This window comes from Callithrix jacchus, chromosome 2 (genome assembly GCF_049354715.1).
Source record: "Callithrix jacchus isolate 240 chromosome 2, calJac240_pri, whole genome shotgun sequence".
Lineage (NCBI taxonomy): Eukaryota > Metazoa > Chordata > Mammalia > Primates > Cebidae > Callithrix > Callithrix jacchus.
In genome coordinates this window covers 90,757,414-90,776,159 of record NC_133503.1, presented here as the reverse complement: position 1 = coordinate 90,776,159, position 18,746 = coordinate 90,757,414, and the positions used below count along the sequence as shown (strand labels likewise).

Sequence of the window (18,746 nt, the reverse complement as noted above, 5' to 3'; positions counted from 1 at the left end):
GCAATTAGCTAATGAAAGAGAAAAGGGGTGAACCCACATCTGTCCAGTCAAGGACCTTTCATTTACACAACATGATGCATTTTTAATACCAACAATGGCATTAAAAAGCCCTCCACAATCCGGGATGTATCTTATTCTCTGGCCTCTTTTCTTGCCATTTCCATACTTTGCAAGAAGCCCTGATCTGCCTATAGTTTCTTACATATATGATGCTCTTTCTCTTCTCTGGGACTTTGCTCCTACCCTGCCCTCTTAAAATAAGTGTCCTTCTCTTTCTCTGCTCATCTTCCCCTGGATGACTTTTACACATTCTTTAAGTAGGTAATACTCCTCCATTAGAAACCATTACATAATTTCCCCTGCCAAGATACATGATATTTCTCTTCTCCCAAAATACCTACTAACATTGTTCTTGGTACCCTGTATCATAATTATATTTGTGCATTTGTCCCCCTCAACTCTACTGTAATCCTTCAGAATGGAAATGTTCCTTTCCCCCCATCTTTGTATTTGCACCTAACAAAGGGATTGGCACAAAAAAATAGGCTGAATAAAATTTTCCTGATAAATACATGTGTAAGCAAACAGACTAGCCAACCAGTCACATTTCCTTCACAGAGAAGGATTTACCTTCTAATTTTTCCTTGCCACAAAGAAAAGCACCCTAGAAGAGGATCTCATATTGACAGAAAAATGTCCAACAAGATTTATGAAGAATACATCAAATTGGGAAGTAGTTTCTGAACTAAAATACTTACTAATAATTATGAAAAGAAAGTATATAATAGCACAGCTCTCCAGAAGTGCTTTTTAATCATAAAATAATATACAGCTCCAAACATGTTTCCTATCTCTGTTTTAAGAGTTACTATTAGGCCGGGCGTGGTGGCTCATGCCTGTAATCTCAGCACTTTGGGAGGCCAAGGAGGGCAAATCACAAGGTCAGGAAACCGAGACCATCCTGGCTAACACAGTGAAACCCCGTTTCTACTAAAAATACAAAAAAAATAGCCAGGTGTGGTGGCATGCACCTGTAGTCCCAGCTACTTGGGAGGCTGAGGCAGGAGAATTGCTTGAATCTGGCAGGCAGAGGTTGCAGTGAGCCAAGATCACACCACTGCACTCCAGCCTGGGAGACAGAGGGAGACTCCATCTGGGGAGAAAAAAAGTGTTACTATTAGAAGTAAGAAATATACAAGGAAGTTGGCCTCCTAACAGTCAGTAAATTTTGAAATGCAACTTCAGCAAGATTTGTTTTAAAATGTTTTAGCATAACAGCAAAATAATTTTTGTTTTTTTCTTGCCCTATCTTCAGCCAAATAAAAGAGTCTTTTTTTAAGTAAAAGTACTACACAGCTAAAGAAAGGATAGAACTGCTTCCCACATTGGTGCTATATTTAATAGATAAATATAATATTTATATATTATATTTATATACCAGAGATAAAATTTTGCATCCAAGCTTTTATTTGCCTTGAAAAAGACTGCTGTACATGAAGAGAAATATATGAAGTAGAAAAAAAAATCAGTTTGAAATGGTTAGTTAAGAGGCTGGTGAATTGGTAACTATTGTGATTTATTTACATTTGGCTCATAGTTCTCATGTTAAAAGTTCATTAAAATCACCAAACTTAAGGGTGCTAAGAAATGCAGGCATTTAATTCAGAAGACAAACATTTTTTCATAGCTCTAGGGAAAATCACTTTTTTTCTCTAAACCTTCTGGAAGTTTTGGTAATTATGTTAGAAACAAGAAACACAGAAGATAGTGTAGGCTCTCTGAATAAAGGTTAAAGTTTAAGACATTCATCTATTAAAATGTTTCCATACGTCTGTATACCACAAGGTTTATTGCTTCCCAAACACCTTAGCAAAATGGAATGGCAATTGCAAAGGCATATGACCAGTGAGTAAGGGTAGGAATGTGGGTAGGAAGGGAGAGTATAAGGTTGGAAGGATTTAATCTTCGGGCACCTGACTCTTGATTTACTGCCCTGTCCTTTAAATTACAGCTTTCTCTGAAATATCATTTAAAGTATTGAAACATCATTTGTCTACATTAGAAAGTCCAACTTTCAAACTCACAGAACAAAGAAATAAAAAACAATACTGCATGTTTAGTTGATAAATATTATAAATGAAAGTGAGATCTCTACACCAAGTTTAATAGTGAATGAAAAATTCTTACAGTTAAAAATATGGTTAGGAAAATTCAGCACATTCAGTTGTATGCTTCCACCTTCTGCTTTGATCCACATCAAAAAACTAAATCAAGAAAAGCTTAACTGTCTCATGTTGCTGTTCACTAAATACAAGATTATCTTTGTGAGTAAGACTTTTCAATGTGCTGCTTTTTACATCTTCTCCTGATAGCAGAAGTAACCACTGTTCTTGGGGAAAAAAGAACTGAAACAAACCAGACCTTAAATGTCATGATGGCATTTAGGAGTGGGAGAAAGTTTATCCCTTAATTGCTTGCCTACTCCTCACTCACACTTAATATTGGGGGTAAAGTTTGTTGAGTATTTTCCAGAGAGCACTTTTCACTTCTTTGTTACTAAGGCTGTAGATCAAGGGATTCAGCATGGGAATCACCACTTTGTAAAACAGAGAGGCTATTTTGTCTCTGTTCATGGACTGGCTGGAGTTGGGCTGTAAGTACATGAAGATGATTGTGCCATAGTAGATGGACACAGAAGTGAGGTGGGAAGCACAGGTGGAGGCTTTCTTCTGCCCTTCAGCAGAATGCATCCTTTGAATGGTGTCATATATGAAGAAGTAAGAAATGAGGATGACCAGGAGGGTGAAGAAGATGTTGAAGCCAACCACAAAGAAGACCACCAACTTGCTGATGTGTGTGTTGGCGCATGAGAGAGACAGGAGTGGAGGAATGTCACAGAAGAAATGATTAATCTCATTAGAACCACAGGAGAGTCTGAAGGTGCCTGCTGCATGGAGGCATTGAGGAAGTCAGAGACATAGGAACCAATAGCAAGGAGGGCACACACACCTGCTGTCATTGTGGTGGTGTAATGAAGGGGCCTACATGCCACTGCATGGAGGTCATAGGCCATGGAGATCAGAAGGTAGCACTCAAAAGTGGCAAACCCCATGAAGAACTGAGTTGCGCATCCATTGTAGGAGATGACATTGTCCCCTGACTACAATGCATCCATTGTTTTGGGGGCTACAGCTGATGAGTAACCCAAGTCTACAAAGGAGAGGTTACTGAGGAAGAAGTACATTGGAGTGTGGAGATGGTAGTCTGAGTGGATGATCACTATCATTTCCCCATTCTCAACCATTGTGATGAGGTAGATGAATAAAAATGCCAGGAGGAGGGATATCTGAAGATTGGGGTCATCTGTTAATCCCAAGAGGATAAACTCTGTGACTTGTGTGCTATTCTCCATTGTGACAAACTTGAATTAGCCTGATGATTAAAGACGAGACAGCAACAAAATTCAAATGAAAGTATGAGGGAATTATGGGATGATAAAAAGGTAAAAAACTAATGTATACCGAGAATGTACTGTGTGTAAGGTTCATGCTAGAATCTTCTGGTATATTATAACTTTTAATTCATACGAGATAGGTGCTATTATGCCCATCTTACAGATAAGAAAGTTAAGGCTCAGGGAGCTGAATATTGAACAAGATAGTCTATTTAGGGGTCAGAATCAAAGTTTGCCCCTTCATATTGCTGAATCCAAAGTCCATACATTCAGTTTGAATTCTTCAACATATTTACATCATATAAAGTCAAAATATGATATGGATATAACTTTGTATGTAGTTAATAATTAAACATTGAAATATACATTTTAAAAAGTTCATTAAAATGAACTTTTAATGTTCATTTTTGACGAACTTTTAGCATGAGAACTATGAGATGGTTCAAAGTACAGAACTATAAAGCAAAACAATGTTCCCTAGCTGAATTAGGAAATGACTTTCCATTAATTAAAAATATGCACTTTTCCTCATCATAGACTTTAGCATACTATGTCCTTAGTCATGATAAGGTAGCCAAGATTAAACGGAGAAGCAGAAAAAAAAATGAAAACTGTAAAAAGTTACTTCTCTTTATATTTTTCTGGTAAAATTTCATAAACAGCTTATCGTGTACTATATCATTATTTTAGGCAGCACTATAATTTTAATAATAATTAATGATTAAAAACAACATAAATAACATTCCTGAAGGTGATGAGGAAGAATGGAGCTGGTCTAAGTTACTCTGGAAAAATGATATCTTAACTGGATACTGTTAGGCTAAAGACACAAATAACTATATATAAACATAGCACTCTAGTGGGTAAATCTGTTTCTTGTGGGGATAGGCATTAACAATTCTCAGACTAATCTGCATGTATACCCAGTTTGAACACATAAATTACAGAATGGGAATGAGGCTTCTTGATGGTAAAGAAAGAAATTACATACAAGTAAAGAGAAAAGGCTAGAACGAAGCTTGTGATGCTGGATGAGAGGTTGAGATGCCAGTATAAACTCATTTATCTTAATATATAGAAAATATTAATTAAAATTAATAAATTATTAATATTAAGGTATTAATATTTTATTTATTTAATACATTAATATTTTAACATATGCAGACAGCTAGATACAGAAATATTACACATGTACGTATACATTGGTTAGTATACATAGACATATTTCTAAGGGCTGTCAACTGAGAGAACCTAGAAGCAGTGACACTCTACATAGCAAGGAAGACACCTAGGGCCCATACCTTGCTTTCTAAATACAATTCATCAATAAAAGGAACCCAGCCTCATTAGAGAAATGGATGATTTTAGGGCTAAAGTAGGAAAATGCCAGATGAGTCTTGAGAACCTGGTAGTGACAGAAGGTAAGAAAGTGATCAAGAGTTGAAGTCCTGGATATCCTTATTAATTTTCTGTCTCGTTGAGTCTAAATCTCGTTATGGGTCTTATGTATCTGGGTATTAAGATCTTATTGTTACATTGATCCTTTTACCACTGTTTATTTGTTGCTTTGAAATCTATTTTATCAGATGTGAGAACTGCAATCCAGGACTTCAACTCAGATCCGGAACAAGTAAACTCAATAAATATTTATAGAGTTCTCCATTTTAAATACACAAAATATTGATCGGCCATTATTAATACCCATTTTTAGAATGAAGCAATATTCCTGTTCTCTTTCCCTTTTTCTTCCTCTTTCTTCCTCTCCTTCTCTCCTTTTTTTACTTTTCAACATCCTAGTTCCTCAACTCTACTCAATACATTCCTCTGAACACCTGATTCCTTGTGATTCTCCCATCCCACTGAAAAAAAAAAAAGAAAGTGTTCAAGAAAAGAAAGAGAACAAGGGGTGAGGCATGTCAAATGGATCCAGGAACCAATCTAAAGAGCTCCCACTGACCAAAGTTAAAACAATTTGAGGCTGTTCCGAAGGTAGTGAGTTATCTCAATTGATTGTTCACAGTCAGTTACAGATCGAACTCCTTGTTCTACTCTTTCCCCCCTTCTCACTACTGCACTTGACTAGTCTTAAAAAAGAAAAAACAATTTGAGCAAAAAAAATTAAGATAGAACTGGATTATAAACCAAAGAATAAAACAAATATCCCTGAGTCAATACTGACACATATAAATGATTAAACAATAACAATGAGATAGAATGGATAGAAAGAAATAATTATTATAGATAATAATTACAAAAAAATACAAGTAATATATTTAGATATTCCTGTTTCCAGGAGGTAGATCTTAATTCTCTCCACCTTGAATGTGAACTGAATTTAGTGACTTAATTCCGATAAATACAGAACAGGAAGCTAGGTTCAGTGGCTCACACCTTTAGTGAAGTGGCTCACACCTGAAGTGAAGTAATTCTAGCACTTCAGGAAGTCGAGGTGGGCAGATCACGTGAGGTCAGGAGCTCAATACCAGCCTGATCGACATGTAGAAACCCCTCTACTAAAAATACAAAATTAGATGGGTGTGGTAGTGCATGCCTGTAATCCCAGCTACTCGGGAGGGTGAGGCAGGAAAATTGCTTAAACCCGGGAGGTGGAGGTTGTGGTGAGCTGAGATTGCGGCATTGCACTCCAGCCTGGGCAACAAAAGCGAAACTCCATCTCGAAAAAAAAAAAAAAAAATAGAAAACAAAAATGAAAAATAGTAACTTTACAGTGGAGAAAGATGGCAAGACCAGTGTCTTGTCACATCAGTGACAAGCCATGTTGATATAACGTACTCCTGATATGATGAAAAGCGCACACACACACACACACACACACACACATAAATATGTACTTTTTTTGAGACACATCTCATTCTGTCGCCCAGGCTGGAATGCAGGGGCGTGATCTCAGCTCACTGCAACCTCACCCTCACAAGTTCAAGCGAGTCTCCTGCCTCAGCTTCCTGAGCAGCTGGGACTACAGATGCCTGGCACCATGCCCAAATAATTTTTGTATTTTTAGTGGAGATGGGGTTTCACCATGTTGGCCAGGCTATTTTCTAACTCCTAACCTCAAGTGATCCGCCTGCCTTGGCCTCCCTAAGTGCAGGGATTACCGGTGTGAGCCACGGTGCGCCGCCACTTCTGTATTCTTTATCAAGATCTTTAACCTCAGTATCATCATGAGAAGATAACAGATAAATCCAAATTGAATAAAAAATACTTGACCAGAACTCTTCATAAGTCTCAAAGTCATGAAAACCTAGAATTATGTAAAACAGTGACTACAAAACTGTCAAGATTAGAGGAAAGAACTGTGACTAAATACGACATGCTACACTGGGTTGATCCTGCAATGGAAAAAGGACATTAGTGGAAAAACTGGTGATAGCTAAAGTCTGTAATTTAGTCAATAATATTGTACTGGTGTTAATTTGTTAGTTTTAACAAATGTACCATGGTTATTTTAGATGTTAACACTGATACAGCTCTGAAGAGTGGAGGAATGCCAAAATTGGATGAAACGACACAGACAAGTGGAGTGGTTTAAGGAGTGAAGAGTTTAATAGGCAAGAAAGAAGGGAGAGGAAAGAAGGAAGAAGCACCCATGTACAGAGACAGAGGGAAGGAGGCTCCAAAGCGGAGAGAGGAAACCCCAGTGCCAGGCGGATAATAGCCAGTTATATGAGAAGGCTAGAGGAGGCATGTCTGATTTGCATAGGGCTCAGGGGATTGGTTTGACCAGGCATGTCATTCACAGAGTCTGCAGAAAAAACTGGCCCACACACCCTAGCCTTTTAATATGCAAATGCAGGGTGCCATGATGTTCTACACAGGTAGGAATATGTGGGAACAGCCACATGCCAGGCACATGTGTGGGCTAGGGCAGGAGGACAACTGCGGGCATCATCATGTTTGGGTGGGCCCAGTTTCTAAATTGTCTTCATTTGCATATCAATGGTCGCCAGCCAGGCTCTAAGAGCCAGGGGCTTTCCTGCTAGACAAGAAATGTTTCTAGAACTGCTTTAAAAGAGAAAAACTTTCCAAGGACCCCTTTTCCTCTCTAGCTAGTATCTTAATGACTCCTAAAACAACCTTAGGGAAAGCTGGGTGAGAGGTATATAGAAAATCCCTGTACTGCCTCTGCAAATTTTCAGTGAAATATTCCAAACTAAGAAGACTTTTTTTAAAGGTGATACAAAATCAGTGAAATAAGTAAGGGTAAAGAAAGTCATGGTATTAAAAAAGAAAATGTGGCCAGGCATGGTGGCTCACCTCTATAATCCTAGCACTTTGGGAGACCAAGAAGAGCAGATCACTTGAGCCCAGGAGTTCAAGAACAGCCTGCACAACACGGTGAAACCACATTTCCACAAAAACTACAAAACTTAGCCAGGTATAATGGCACAAGTCTGTTGTCCCAGCTACTGAGGCAGGACAATCAATTGAGCCTGGGAGGTAGAGGCTGCAGTGAGCCATGATCACGCCACTGCACTCCAACCTGGGCAACAGAACAAGACCCTATCTCAAAAAACAACAATAAAAAAAATGTAATTACATATGCTGTCATGTCACAAAAAAACTAAATCCATTAAGTCATTAAGGAAAATAAACTATTTCAATGTCAAAAACTAAATCTATGTACTGGCATCATTTTTTGAAGCCTTTCCCATCTTCTCCTACAATGGCTTTCTTTTAATGCTAATTTTATATTTGTTCCAATTTAATAAAGCTTCCAGAGATACTTCATATCTATAGCAAAGACATATATATGGTGTCTCTTCCATCCACATTTATACCTGTCACTACACTATACACACTATACTGCAACCTTATTTTTTGTTTTTCTTCCCACTTACGATATAGCTTAGAGACCATTATACAGCTTTTAATAACTGTCAACTGTATTAAATGCTACTGTTGATGAAGTAATTCTTCAAAATAAATTATGCTCTAAAAATATACAAAAAGACACAGGACTGGGAGGAATTAGCTTATGCAAAAATTAATTATATGTTAGCAAAACCAAAAATAATTTCATAAAAATTAGTTTAAAAAATTAATACCAAAATAAAAACATTCAAATCTAAAATGATGTCTCTGCCACCTTTTCCACATTATTAAATGTGAAAACAAGGTGCTTCAGACCTTTTAATTTACAAAGGAAACATCACCAGTTAGAGAAAATAACTATTTCCATGAATCTCACCAAGCAAGTAGGCAAATGTTTTTGGATTTATAAAATGTAGACTTGTTTACTGCTAAGAGTCAGAATCTACAAGTATTTGAATCTTAAAGGACAAACCCAACAGATTTTTCTCAACACTTAGGTTATAAATTATATGCTAAAAACATACTCAAATTAACAGCTTTTTCTTAATTTACCTAGTTACAAATAAAAAAAACTGGAAAATACAAATATCATTTGAAATAAACTGTGTGTGTGTGTGCGCGTGTGTGTGTGTGCGTGTGTGTGTGTGTGTGTGTAATGTGTGTGTGTGTGTTACTCTGGAAATACAGTAAGGAAAACTTGGAAAACGCATAAACACATTTTAGTTCTTTGGCTAAATTGAAAATATTATACTAGTATCATTAAATGTGAACAAAATACATACTTAACAGAATATGTCCACATTTAAACAAAGAGGAAGGTTTATTTGCTCTAATTACATTTTAATTATGCAGCCCTATTCAGAAGAGTGGGAAAATGCAAGATACCGTTCATTAAGGTTTTCATTTATATGGCAGATCACTCCTTTCACAGGAAAAATATAGCAATATTTACATTCATAACGTAGTGAAGACTACATTTGAGAACTAGAACACCTCTGTTTCAGGGAAAACATCCTGCTGCCTGGGCTTACATATATGTGCTTCATATTTATGTTTATATGTTCAAAAAATAAAAAAAAATTGCAAATCAGGGCTCAATGCTTTCACTGCCTAGGTGTTTAAGTTTCATTGTAGGTCTATTAGGCAAAAGATTTAAACCTTTTCCTACTGTTGCTTTATTTAAAATATAACCAACATGAACAAAATTTCAAAAATAATATAATAAAGAACATTCTCAAATTATTACATAGCTAAGAACTACAATTTAAAATTTTTTATCGATTAGTATTTTTTTATGTTTATTGAACAGTCTCCAAAAGTACAAGCTATTTAAAATGCTCCACACTACTGGAGAATGTAAGTATATTAAAAAGAATTTAAATCATGTTAAAGAAAAACATAAACATGTAGGGAAAAAAAAGGAAATAACCAAGTGTTTAACTGTAATCATATATGCTCTTAAGTACAAGAGGAATTGGAAATAAAGAGAAACCAGAAGACCACATAGAAGTAAGGGATAAAAACAGTGTTATTAGAGGAATCTTTCTAAAAACTAGAGGAATAGACAAAACAAGTAGCTCAAGTCTTAAGCCTATTTCCTAAATACCTATTTGAACTTTTGATCAACCAACCAACTCATAACTAAAAGCACTGAGAGATTATTAGGGCCGGTTCTTCTTCACTATATTTTCTGGTATTTAGGCTGTTCAACAATATGAACCAGTACTTGCAAGGCCTCTTTTAACATAATCAACTTTATATCTAAGAATCAAAAATATTATTTTAACCTGATTAAAAACTGTCATTAAAAACAAACAGTATTCTTATGGTCTATATACTTCCATTTGACTAAGATTAACAAATACAGATGATTTTTTAACTAAACAAATTGTTTTTAAAATACAAACTATGAAAAGAGCCACATAAAATACTAGTGGCAAAACAGAAACACATGCTATTAAAAATATCAAAGAAGATAAAGCTGTTTTTCACCTATTCCTAATTCTAAAATTCTAGCAGACTTACTATGTGTAAAAACTGTACAGTGCTGTGCTCCCACATATCTTAATGCTCACTTACAAAACTTTTCAATTGCTAGGTTACCAAAGCCACATTGCACATTTTCTCATAAACACAGAAGAGCAGCCCTCTTCTTAAATGCAAATAAAATCCTTTTTGCCTACAGAAATTAATGAAAGCATATATTGTCTGAAAAGTCAGTTTTATGCTAATTTACACACACACACACACACACACACACACACACACACACACAGCATATAATGTGCATGCCTTTCCAATCTCATGGCCAATTATTCACCTCATAACCTTACAGTACACCCACGATTGTGTACTTACAATTTCTGAAATATATTTGAAGTCAAATTTGAGAAAAAGCATTCCTTCACAACCAGTAGCCTTCAATCTAGGCTGATTCTGGCTTCACTAATGATAATCACTTTAAAATAAGATAAAAACAATGTAAAACATGTTAAATGACATTACGACTGGCTTATACTTTATGCAAAAAGAGCATAAAGGAATAAAGCACTTGCTGACTCAAGAACCACTGCTTTGGACTCATGAGTATAAATATGTACTTCTAACTTTACTTTCCCTTCAGTTGGTTTCTAAATATACTATATACCAAAAATACTATGTAAAAAAATAAAAAACAAAAATATTAGAGAAAAAGAATCATATATGTAAGTAAATACATACATATTTAGAGAGTAAGAGAAAATAAAGCTTAAAATTTGAACCTTTACATTTTGGCATGGACGTGTTTTCTCAAACTTCCTTTGAAGTTAATTTTTAAAAACTGTCTAAATACATACAAATGAAAAATTTAAGAAACACAAGAGTAGTTGAAGAGCCATTATATCACAAGGAAAAATTATGCTCCTTATTTTGCCTCACTTTGGCCTCATTTTTTAAAGCTAGAAAACTGATGAGAGCAAAAATGTCCTCATTTTATCTCACTGATTCACAATAAACATTTCAAAAATGGAAATAATAAATTTTTCATTTTTTCATAAAGTATAGAATATAACCTATCTCCTTAGGATTCAATAAATCTAAAAAATAAGAACCACTTTTCAGTTGATTTACAACACACACTTAAGCAAGGACCTTTCCTCTCTTATAGACCTTAATATCATCAAAGCTTGCTCCAGAGTAGCTGACAACCAGTAAAAGTTTACAAAATGTACTGAAGGTCTAAAAGAGATATGTATGTGTGTGGTGTCTGTGTGTGTCAGTGATTTCTGGGAAGGAGAGTAACTGATGAGCCTTAGAAGCAAAATGCCTTAACATATTCCATTTTAGAACAACCAAACATAAAAATTATGAATCTAAAAAATGCTAAATTATAACCTGCCTTTAAAAAATCTCTCCCACTTAAAATTAACTAGTTGTTTAACACCAGAAAAGTCACTTAAAGTTCTCAAATTAGTTTCCTCACATGTAAATTTGTGAAAGTACCAGAGACCTTACAGTTTAAAAATTGTATGATACTTTAAAAAAAAAATCATCAAAAGCATCTGAAACAAATAGTTTCTATAGACAGTATACTAGTGATTACAGAATCAACACATATTATTTCCCATGAGGAAGCCATGTGTCAATAACATTTATAATAACACTGATGCAAAAATTCTAGAGTCTTCATAAACAAATTGAATCCAGTGCTATGACAAAAACGCAGTTCAAAAAATGGGCAAAACATAAATGAACATTAATACTCTACAAAGGAACACAGAAGACTTGAAATAAATTGAAAGGTAAAATTTGTGAGAAAACGAAGAATTTGATGTTATAAAAATATAATTTCTTCTTCAATTACACTATAAATTCCATATGATTTCAAAGAAACACACAAATGCATTATATAACTGTTATTATAATTAGAGTTAAAAAATATTTTTAGGCTGAAAAACATAGGAAGATTTTGACAAAATGTAGTAATTACTAATCTAAATACCTACTAAGCTATAAAAACACATTAAAAACTTACAGTTAAAGAAAACTAAATTTATGTTGGCCTGAAATGGACAACCATATTACAAAGTAGAATAATGGAATGAGGTAATGATTTATAAACTTTATAGGCAGAATATGTAATATATTAGTTCAAAACTGAAGAGCATACATAATCTAATTTACCTCAAAATAACTAATCAAAAAGAAAAAATTTATTCTATGGATCCAAGATAGAATTCCTTACTCCAAAAGACTTTAAAGAATTCTGCAGGAGAAAAAAAAAAATCCTTACAACTATACTCCAGCTAAACATCTGTTTTCAAGTAATAATTTATATTATCTAACCTCCATCTTTTCAGCAAGACAATTTTTCAAGACAGCAGAATGATTAAAAACTCTCTTGAGCCAGACTGTCTAATAGCATGTCCTTGAGCAAGTTATCTAACCTCTCTGGTCTTCCATTTTCTTAACTAAGTATTATGAAAGCATCTTTGAGAAATACATATGATTACATCAGGTTGTCAGATTGACCCCAAGAATGTATTCCCTCCCCACTAACATGTCTTATATTGATAAAAAGAAAAATATACATGAACATGCAGTCATCTATAACAACACTTAAAAACCATACACTACACTGCTGAAAGAAAGAAGATACCAATAAATGAAAAAAATCCCACTTTCATGGGTTAAAAGACTTAATATTGTTAAAATGTCAATACTGCCAACAGAAGTCTACAAACCAATGCAATTCCTATCAAAATCCCAAGTCTTTTTTGCAGAAGTAAAAACAAAAAATCTAAAATTCATATGGAATCTCGATAAACTACAAATAGTCAAAACAATCTTGAAAAAGAACTAAGTTGGAAATCCCATACTTCCTGATTTCAAAACTTACTCTTAAGCTATAGTAATCAGATGGTGTGGCACTAGAATAAAGACTGATTAAAACCAATGAAACAGAATAAAGAGCTCAAAAATAAACTCTCGTATAATGGTAAGATAATTTTCAGCACATGTTACAAGACCATTAAATGGGAAAAGAACAACATTTTCAACAAGTGGTGTCAGAAATGAGATACCCACATTCAAAAAAATGTACAGGCAACAAAAAAAAAATAGATAAATTAGCCAACCTCAAATTTTAAAACTGCATTAAAGAACACAATCAAGAAGTAAAAAGGCAACTCACAGAATGGGAGAAAATATCTGCAAATTGTACATCGAATAAGAGGTTAACATCCAGAACATATAAAAATTCCTACAACGAACATGTTGGGAGGCTAAGGTAGAAGGACTGCTTGAATCCAGGAGTTCGAGACCAGCCTAGGGCAAGACAGTGAGACTCTGACTCTACCAAAAAAATTAAAGTGCAGTGCCAAGTGCAGTGGTGTGTACCTGTAGCCTCAGCTACTCAGGAGGCTGAGGTAGAAGGATCATTTGAGCCTGGAAAGCTAAGGCTGCAGTGAACCATGATTGCCACTGCAATCATTTTTGAGCTGCAACAGCTCCAGAGGAGCAGGTGAGTTGAACTGGCAAGGAGCAACCTGCTCTCAACATGGGCCTCTGGATCCCTGACAGGAGGGGACCCCTTGACCACCATGGACACTTGAGGTAGCAGGAGAAGCTGCTTCAAGGAGTGGTGGGGCAGCAAGCTGATGTGGAACCCAGAGAGTTTGGTGTAACAGTGCCTATAGTGGAGCACAGCCAACGACAGCCATCCCACTAGGCTCAACTTGCTCCCATAAGAGACTTTAGCCCTAGAAGAACTGTCACACCTGAACTCTGAAGAGCAGTCTTGCACATCAGATGGGGCTAGTCTGACCTGAGCACCCCTTATTGGCTGGCCTCTCCCAGGGTCCCAGCCTAGTCACATCTGCTTAAAGAACAGTCTTGGGTGCCCTGGGAACCCACACCATAGCTTCTGCACAGATGACCATGCCAGACCAGTAGAGCTTCAGCAAGGTATCCCCTATAGTCATACAATAGCCTGCATGAAGCTTCCTCATACTGCAGCATCCCCACAAGCCCACAGCACCTCCCTACCTCACTTTGCTGGTACATGCCTGCATGGTGAGTTATGCTTTATTTACACCATCAGCATGTGAGAATGCAGGATGCCACCACCCCTGCCAACCACCACTGAAGACTGTAACCAACCTGATAAAGCTGAAAAACACACCATAAGAATTTCAAAATGCAATCAAAAGTATTAACAGCAGAACAGACCAAGTGAAGGACAGAATCTCAGAACCTGAAGACTGGCTTTCTAAAATAAAATAGGCAGAGAAGAATAGAGAAAAAAGAAAGAAAAGTCATGAACAAAACCTCCAAAAAAATATGGGATTACATAGAGACCAAATTTACAACTGATTAGGGTACTTGAAAGAAATGAGAAGAATGGAACCAATCTGGAAAACATATTTCAGGATACCATCCAGGAGAACTTCCCCAATCTGGATAGAGAGGCCAACATTCAACTTCCAAAAATGCAGAGAACCCCAGTAAGATACTCCATAAGAAAATCAACCACAAGACATATAATCATGAGATTCTCCGAGGTCAAAATAAAAGAAAAAAATGTTAAAGGCAGTCAGAGAAAAAGAGAAACCCATCAGAGAGCAAACCTCTCAGCAGAAACAGTACAAGCCAGAAGAGATTGGAGGCCAATATTCAATATTTCTTAAAGAAAAGAATAACATCTCTCAGCTTCAAAAAAAAAAAAAGAAAAGAAATTCCAATCCAGAATTACATAACTTCCAAACAAAGATTCGTAAGAAAGAAAAAATAAAATCCTTTTCAAACAAGCAAATGCTGAGGAAAACTGTTAACAGCAGACTTGCCTTTCAAGAGTTCCTGAACAAAGTGCTAAAAATTGATAGGAAAGACCACTAACTATGGAGATAAAATATGGATAGGAAAGACATTGAAGTATGCAGAGCAGTGACACTATGAAGCAACCACATAACCACATAAAGAAGTCTGCTAAATAACCAGCTAATATCATGAAGGAACAAATCCACACATATCAATACTATCCTTACAAGTAAATGGGCTAAACGCCCCAATAAAAAGACACAGAGTGGCAACCTGGATAAAGAACCAAAACCCATTGGTATATTGTCTTTAAGACACTCTTTTGCATGCAGTGACAACATAGGCTCAAAATAAAGTGATGGAGAAAAATCTACCAAGCAAATAAAAAATAGAAAAAGCAGGGGTTGTGATCCTAGTTTCTTAAAAAAACAAAAACAAACAAAGAAAAACAGACTTTAAACCAACAACGATCATAAAAGACAAAAAAGTGCATTACATAATGGTAAAGGGTTCAATTCAACAAGAAGGGCTAACTATCCTAAATATATATGCACCTAACACAGGAGCATCCAGATTCATAAAGCAAGTTCCTAGAGATGTTCAAGGAGACTTAGGCTTAGACTTCCACACAGTAAGTGGGAGACTTTAACACCCCACTGACAATCTTACTCAGATCAAGACAGAAAATGAACAAAGATATTCAGACTGGATCAAATGGACCTAATAGGTATCTACAGAACTCTCCGCGAGAAACAATAAAATGTACATTCTTTTCATTGCCATATAACACATACTCAAATTGATCACATAAGCAGAAATAAAACACTCTTCAGCAAATGCCAAAGAATTAAAATCACAAGTAGTCTCTTGGACCACAACACAATCAAAATTAAAATCAAGACAAAGAAAATTCACTCAAAACCATACAATTACATGGAAATTAAATACCCTGCTCCTGAATGATTTTTGGGTAAATAATAAAATCAAGGCAGAAATCAAGAAGTTCTTTGAAACTAATCAGAACAAAGCTACACCATACCAGAACTAAGGCAGTGTTAAGACAAAAATGTATAGCACTAAATGCCCACATCAAAAAGTTACAAAGATTTCAAGTTAACAACCTAACATCACAACTAAAAGAACTAAAGAATCAAGAGGAAACAAATCCCAAAGTCAACAGAAGACAAGAAATAACCAAAATCAGAGGTGAAAAAGACTAAGACATGACAAACCATGAACTGAAGGAGACTAAGACATGAAAAACCATTCAAAATATCAAGGAATCCAGGAGTTGTTTTTTTGAAAAAAAATTTCAAAAATAGACCACTAGCTAGACTAAGAAATAAGAAAAGAGATAAGATTCAAATAAATACAATTAGAAACGACGAGAGGTCATATTACCACTGACCCCACAGAAATACAAACAACCATCAGGGTATTATGAACACCTCCATGCACATAAACTAAAAAATCTAAAGGAAATGGATAAATTCATGGACACATACACCCTCCCAAGACTGAAACCCTCCCTAAATAGACCAAAAATCAGCTCTGAAATGGAGGCAGTGATAATCTACCAACCAAAAAAAGCCAAGGACCAGATGGATTCACAGCTGAATTCTACAAGATGTACAAAAAGAACTGGTATCATTCCTGCTCAAACTATTCCAAAATATTGAGGAGGACTAGTATCCAAAATATTGAGAACTGGCATCATTCCTACTCAAACTCATTCTGCAAGGCCAGCATCATCCTAATACCAAAACCTGGCAGAGACATAACAAAAAAAAGAAAACTACAGGCAACTATTCTTGTGACCATCAACAAAAATGCCCAACAAAATAATGGAAAACTAAATTCAACAGCACATCATAAAGCTTATCCACCACAAACAGGTAGGCTTTATCCCTGGAAGGCAAGGTTAGTTCAACATATGCAAATCAATAAATGTGATTCATCACAAAAAACAAAACTAAAGACGAAAACCACTCATTATCTCAATAGATGCAGAAAAGGCTTTCAATAAATTAAATATCCATTCATGTTAAAAACTCCCTTTTTTTGTTTAGTTTTTCCTCCTTTTCATGTTAAAAACTCTCAAGAAATCAGGCACTGAAGAAACATACCTCAAAATAATAAGAGCCATATATGACAAACCAACAGCCAACTTCATACTGAATGGGTAAAAGATGGAAGTATATCCCTTGAAAACCAGCACAAGATAAGAATGCCCTCTTTCACCACTCCAACATATTATTTGAAGTCATGGCCAGGGGAATCAAGCAAGAGAAAGAAATAAAGGGCATCCAAAAATGAAGAGAGAAAGTCAAACTATCCATATTTGCAGACAGCATATCCTAGATCTAGAAAACCCCATAGTCTCATCCCAAAAGCTTCCTAAGCTAATAAACAACTTAAGCAAAGTTTTGGAATATAAAATAAATATGCAAAAAATCACTAGCATTCCTACACACCAACAACAGTTAAGCTGACAGCCAAATCAGAAATCTACTCCCATTCACAACTGCTACAAAAAGAATAAAATACTTAGGAATACAGCTAACTAAGGAAGTGAAAGATCTCTTTAAGGAAAACTACAAAATACTGCTAAAAAAAATTCAGAGATATCACAACAAATGGAAAAACATTAAAATAGACATACTACCCAAAGTAATTAGATTCAATGCTATTCCTATCAAACTCTCATTGAGATTCTTCACAGAACTAGAAAAAATTATCTTAAAACTCATATGGAACCAAAAAAGAGCCCAATGGAACAGAACAGAGCCATCACAGGCAATGCCACACATCTACAACCGTATGATCTTTGACAAACCTGACAAAAACAAGCAATGGAGAAAGAATTCCCTGTTTAATAAATGGTGTTGGGAAAACTGGCTAGCCATGTGCAGAAAGCAGAAACTGGATACCTTTCTGACACCTTACATTAAAATTAAGTCCAGATGGATTAAAGACTTAAACATAAGTCTAACACCATAAAAACCCTAGAAGAAAACCTAGGCAAAACCATTCAGGACATAGGCATAGGGAAGGACTTCATGACTAAAACACCAAAAGCATTGGCAACAAAAACCAAAATAGACAAATGGGATCTAATTAAACTCCAGAGCTTCTGTACAGCAAAAGGAGCAATCATTACAGTGAATCAGCAACCAACAGAATGGGAAAAAATTTTTGCAATCTACCCATCTGACAAAGGAATTATATCCAAAATCTACAAAGAGCTAAAACAGATTTACAAGAAAAAAAACAAACAAACCCATTCAAAAGTGGGCGAAGGATATGAACAGACACTTTACAAAAGAAGACATATATGAGGCCAACAAACATATGAAAAAATGATCATCATCACTGGTCATTAGAGAAATGCAAATCAAAACCATGATGGGATACCATCTCACACCAGTTAGAATGGTGATTATTAAAAAATCAGGAGACAACAGATGCTGGAGAGGATGTGGAGAAATAGGAACACTTTTACACTGTTGGTGGGAGCGTAAAATCGTACAACCATTGTGGAAGACACTGCAGCAATTCCTCAAGGACCTAGAAACAGAAATTCCATTTGACCCAGCAATTCCATTAATGAGTATATACCCAAAGGATTATAAATGATTCTATTATAAAGACATGTGCACAC

General features: G+C 35.6%; 1 protein-coding gene and 2 pseudogenes across 3 annotated transcripts in view; 1 reads left to right on the top strand and 2 right to left on the bottom strand.

The window, feature by feature from the left end:
• DTWD2 (DTW motif tRNA-uridine aminocarboxypropyltransferase 2) overlaps positions 1-18,746 on the bottom strand; it is a 185,079-nt gene that overhangs the window by 52,652 nt on the left and 113,681 nt on the right. The window lies entirely within an intron of this gene.
• LOC108590586 (olfactory receptor 5B21-like) lies at positions 1,444-5,537 on the bottom strand (annotated as a pseudogene).
• The window catches only part of LOC118148964 (mitochondrial intermembrane space import and assembly protein 40 pseudogene), a 26,848-nt pseudogene continuing 12,910 nt past the window's right edge, over positions 4,809-18,746 (top strand).